Genomic DNA, 5,886 nt, shown 5'->3' on the forward strand with positions numbered 1-5,886 from the left:
CGCGCGCCAGAGGGAGTGGGACGGAGACTGCTGCGCGTCCCTGAGCGAAGCGCCTTGCAGCTCAGGGTAAACGAACCCGCCCTATGCCTCCAGCACTTTTTTTTCCAGACTTTGTCTTGGGGGAAACACAAACCTGTGCGGGAAAACGGTCGTCTGGGGTTCCTCCCGCGTCCTCACACTCCTTGCCTGGATGCCCTGAGCGAGCTTCCACGCTTCTGTTCTCGCTCCTCCACAGTCCATTCTACCTGTAGCTTTAGGCGGGAGTGAGGGACCGGACGGTAACCCGAGGTCACTGTCCTTCCCGACCTCTAGGGGCGTTTCTCCTCATACTAGTTCTCTGCATGGCAAACAAGCCCCAGCAGTCCGGGCACGTGGCCAATGGCGCGGGTCAGTCGCTCGCTCTCCCCAGCCCTTGGTGCTGCTCGGGACACCCTTTATTTTCCGGGCCTGGAATCACCCGCCTCCCGGGCCACCCGCTCCTTACAAAGATTGTTCTCTCACGGTATTCTGGTTTTTGATCAAATTTCACCGCAGAGAGGTCTTAACCTTCTTCAGCCACCCTAAGTAAAACAGGGTAATGTCATTCTTGAACTCATTTCTTCGTGGCACTGGTAGTTGTATTTTTAAATTTGCATTTGAGTTTTCCTTTGGGTCTGTTTTATTCACTCCCCACTTCCCCCGCCATGTCTCTCCCAGTTACTTTGTGCGCATGACAGGTGATCAAGAAATATTTATTAGAGTGGCTTCCGCCTATAATCCCAGGGACTTGGAAGGCTGAGGCAGGAGGATTGCAAGTTTAGCAATTTAGCAGGCCATAAACAATTTATTGAGACCCTGTTTCAAAATATAAAATACTGGCGATGTAACTCAGTGTTAAAGTGCCCCTGGGTTCAATTCTCAGTGCCAGCCACAACAACAATAAACAAAACAACCCCCCAACCCCAAAAAATAGAAATTTGGCATAGTGGGCACACGCCTGTAATCCCAGCTTTTCTAGGGGCAGAAGCAAGAAGATTGCAAGTTTGATCAGCCTCAGCCATTTAGCAAGATCCTATCTCAAAAAGAAAAAAAAAAAGTAAAGTGGCTGGGGAAGTAACTCAGAGATAAAGTGCCCTTGGGTTCAATCCCTAGTATAAAATAAATAAATAGGACTGAGAGTGGAGCTCAGTGGTAGAACCCACAGGGTTCATTCCCCAAGTAAGAAGGGGAAAAAAAAAATTATTGTGGCTGAGAGTATAGCTCAGCATAGCTTAGTGGTAGAGTGTTTGCCTAGCATACACAAGGCCTTGTGTTTCATCCTGCATTGTAAGGAAAAAAAAAAAAAAAGATTCTGATCCATCTCAATTTATGTCTATGTTGTGATATAGTACCAGGATTCAGCTTAACCAGACCAAAGTCACCTTGAGATTTTACTGTCGTGGTTTGTCCCTGAGTAACCCTCAGTTTCCTAGCATGAATAAAACCATAAAAACATGTGGGGCTTTATGACTAGACCCTGGTACCATCAGCACCAGGAATGTGTCTGACCTCCTTGATATTAGCTTGTGATAAACTCAATACATTCTGACTTGGACGAATTCTCTTTTGTCCTATTAAATAAACCTCCTCTTTTGACTCAATTGTTGGGATCCACTGGTCTTGCTGCCACCTAAGACCATGCTTCTGTCAGAAAGTTCCCATTAAACTGCACTCTGTGCAATCCTGGATGTCAGCCTCTTTCTTTGGTTTTTATAGCACCTCAGCACTGGTTCTTATACGTTGGAACCAGGTTTTCTGGGACATACAGAGATTGTTTTCTTTTTTTCTCCATATGTATCTGTTATCTGAGCACCATTTGTTGAAAACACTTTCTTTTCCCCATTGGATAGCTACTTACTTGTTGGGGGAAAAAAAAAATCATTTGATGGGTAGGGGTGGTAGAGCATGTACTTTATCATGAATGAGGCCCTGGGTTCAATCCCCAGCTCCAAAAAACAAATCAACCAACCAATCAACAAACAAAAAAATAATTTGAGCATCTGAGTCTATTTTTGAACTCCCTATTCTGTTCTGCTCTTTTTCTATCTTAAGGCTAGTAGCAGCACACTATTTTAATAACTGTAGCTTAGAGTAAACTTGGATTGAGGTGTTGTTAGTCCTCTAAATTTGCTTTTCTTAGTGGGGTGTCGTGAGGTATGGTGGTAATCCTAGCCACTCAGGAGGCTGAAGCAAGAGGACTGCAAGTTTGAGGCCAGCCTCAGCATCTTAGTAACACTGTCAGCAACTTTGTGAGACTTTATCTCAGAAAATAAAAAGGACTGGGGTTGTAGCTCAATAGCAAAGCACCCCTGAGTTAAATCCTCAGTACCAAAATAAATAAAAATAAATTTGCTTTGGCTATTCTAGGCCCTTTGCGTTTATTTATTTTTTATTTGTTCTTTTTAGACATATGTAACAGTAGAATGTATTTTGGCCTATTATACATACAGGGAGTATAACTTATTCTAATTAAAATCCTATTGTGGTTGTACATGATGTGGAGTTACCCTGGTAGTGTATTTAAATACAAGGATAGGGACTGGGGTTGTGGCTCAGTGGTAGAGCACTTGCCTAGCATGTGTGAGACTCTGGGTTCGATTCTCAGCACCACATATAAATAAATAAAGTAAATGTCCATTGACAACTAAAAAAATTAAAAAGTAAATAAATACAAGAATAGGGAAGTTATGTCCAATTAATTCTATTGTCCCTCCTATACCCCTCCTGGCTCCTTTCCTGGTCTTTTGCATTTATATATAAATTTTAGAATTAGTCTGTCTAATCAGATGCAGTGGTGCATACCCATAATCCCAGCAATTTGGGAGGCTGAGGCAGAAAGATCATAAGTTCAAGACCAGCCTCAGCAACTTAGTAAGATCCTGTCTCAAAGTTAAAAAAGAATGGGGAGGTATGGAGATATAGTTCAGTGATAAAGTATCCCTGGGTAATCCTCACCACCACACCCATTCACCCACACACAAAGTATATATTTTTACCAAAGAAACATCTAGTGGCATTATGTTTGATATTTTGTTGTATCTACAGATCAATTTGGAGAGAACAGATATCTTAACAATGTTGGATCTCCAATCCATGTTCATGGTATAGCTATCCATTTATTTAGATCTTATTTCATTTCTCTCAGCAACATTTCATAATTTTAATATTTTTTTTTTTTAGTTTTCAGCAGACACAACATCTTTGTATGTGGTGCTGAGGATCAAACCCCGGCCGCACGCATGCCAGGTGAGCGCGCTACCGCTTGAGTCACATCCCCAGCCCTCATAGTTTTAATATTGTTGGATGTATTTTATTCTAGTTATTCCAAAGTTTTTATTTGAAAAATCATCTTTAAATTAGAACCTGTAATGGTTTAGATATAAGGTGCCCCCAAAAGCTTTTTGTGAGGCAATGCAAAAAAATTTAGAGGTGAAATGATTAAGAACCTTAACCTAATCAATATATTAATCCCCTCATAGGGATTAACTTGGTTTTAATTGTAGGCAGGAAAGGTATGGCTGGAGGAGCAGGACACTGGGTGCATGCTTTTGTGATGGAGCTATATATATATCTATATATATATAGATATAGATATAGATATAGATATAGATATAGATATAGATATCTCCATCCATGGGAGAGGAATCTCTGTTTCCTGGTGTTTTCCTCCACCATACTCTTCTGTCATGATGTTCTGCCTTACCTCAGGCCCCAAGGAATGGAGTCAGCTGACTATGGACTAAGACCTCTGAAACCATGATCTTCAAAATAACCTTTTTCTCCTCTAATTTCTCTTTCTTTAAATTTTTTAGTTGTTGATGGACCTTTATTTTATTTACTCATATGTGGTGCTGAGAATCGAACCCAGTGCCTCACACATGCTAAGCAAGTGCTCTACCACTGAGCCACAACCCCCACCTCCTCTAAGTTTTCTTGTTAGGTGTTTTGTCACAGTGGGAAAAAAAACCCAAAAAACAAAAAACTGACTAAAAGAGAACCTTCTTACTGAAGTATAATTTACAAAATTTATAAGCTTTATATGTCCAATTCACTGAATTTTGATAAATAAATAAAGCATGTAAACATCACTACAGTTATGATAATAAACACTCTGCTATACCAAAAATTTCCCTCCTATTTCTTTGCTACCAATCATCTCTCCCAATCTTCTGGCTCCTGGACACCTCTGATCTGCTTTTTGTCGTCATAGTTTTGCTTTTTCCAGTACATCACATATATAGAGTGATTCAGTATGTCATCTTTGTATTTGGCTTCTTTCACTTAGTATAGTGCCTTTGAGATTAATCTATGACTTTATGAGAAATGACATACGGTTTTCCAAAGTGCTTGTACCATTTTGTATTTAATCAGCAATGAGTGAGTGAGAGTTTTAGTTGATTCACATCCTACCCAGCATTTGGTTTTGTCAATCTTTTTAATTATAGTCATTTGTATCAGTCAGATATCTTTAGAGAAAGAGAACCCATAGGATATATTTAGAGAGAGATTATTATGAAGAGATTTATTGTGAGAATTGGCTCACCTGATTATGGAGACTGAGACTTCCCACAGTCTGCCTTCTGTAAGCTGAAGACTCAGGAAATTCAGTAGCATAGTTCCAATTTGACCCTTGAATATCTCCTGGGCTTCTTGTCTTGCCATGGGATCTCTCCCTCTCTCATGGCCCCCACCATGACACCATTTACCATGTGAGACAACCAAAGGAGTTCTCACCAGAGCCAAGTCAATGCTGGTGCCATGCCCTTGAGCTTGTAGAATTTGAGTTAAATAAATCTCTATTTTATTTTATTTTTATTTTTTGGTACCAGGGATTGAACCCAGGTACCATATATATTATTGGTACCATATATGTTATTATTACATGATATATATGATATTTTCTCATCGTGGTTCATATTTTCATATTATTAATAGTATTATTTGAAAAGTAAAAGGTTTTAATGTTAATAAAGTCCAATTAACAAATTTTTCGGTCTTAAGAATACTCCGAATAACAGCAGTTTTCATCTAAGAGAGCTGCTTTTCTCCCCCTGGAAAGGTGAAATTGGGTAATGTTCAATCCCAGGGGTGCTTTACCACTGAGCTACTTCCTCAGCCCATTTTTATAATTTATTTAGAAACAAGGTCTTGCTGAGTTGCTTAGGGCCTTACTAAATTGCTGTGACTGGCTTTGAACTCTAGATCCTTCTGCCTCAGCCTCTTGAGCTGCTGAGATTACAGGCATATGCCACTGCACCCAGCTAAATCTCTCTTCTTTATAAAACATCAGGCCTTGAGTATTTTTGTTATGGTAACAGAAATAATAGAAATATATAATAAAATAATAGAAAAATTAAAACACTGAGAACCAGGGGTGCTGATGGTGTAAGTCCCAGTCTGAGTGCAGGAGAAGACCAATGTCAGCTCAAGCAGGCAGAGAGAAAGAATTCTCCCTTTCTCTATGTGTGTGTATGTGTGTGTGTGTGCTCACTCGCATTTAATCACTGATAAATTGGATGTGTCCACCAGGTGGTGGAGGGCACCCAACTTGCTTTACTTATTCTATCAATTCAAATGTTAATCTCTTCCAGGAAGAGCCTCAGACACATCCAGAAATAATGTTTAACCAGATATCTGGGTATGCTGTGATCCAGTGAAGTTGGCACATAAAATTAGCCATCACAGCATTTTAGTGCATGTGTAGTAGCATCTCACTGTAGTCTTAATTTGCATCTCCCTAATGAGTAATGATGAATATCTTTTTTATTATGGAGCAAGGGCTCACTGCTCCAAGGACATAGACGCCAATATTATGGCATCCCATTTTTGTGAAGAGAAAAGGCTTTATTGCATGGCTGACTGGCAAGT

This window comes from Marmota marmota, unplaced genomic scaffold (genome assembly GCF_001458135.2).
Source record: "Marmota marmota marmota unplaced genomic scaffold, marMar, whole genome shotgun sequence".
NCBI classification, from domain to species: domain Eukaryota; kingdom Metazoa; phylum Chordata; class Mammalia; order Rodentia; family Sciuridae; genus Marmota; species Marmota marmota.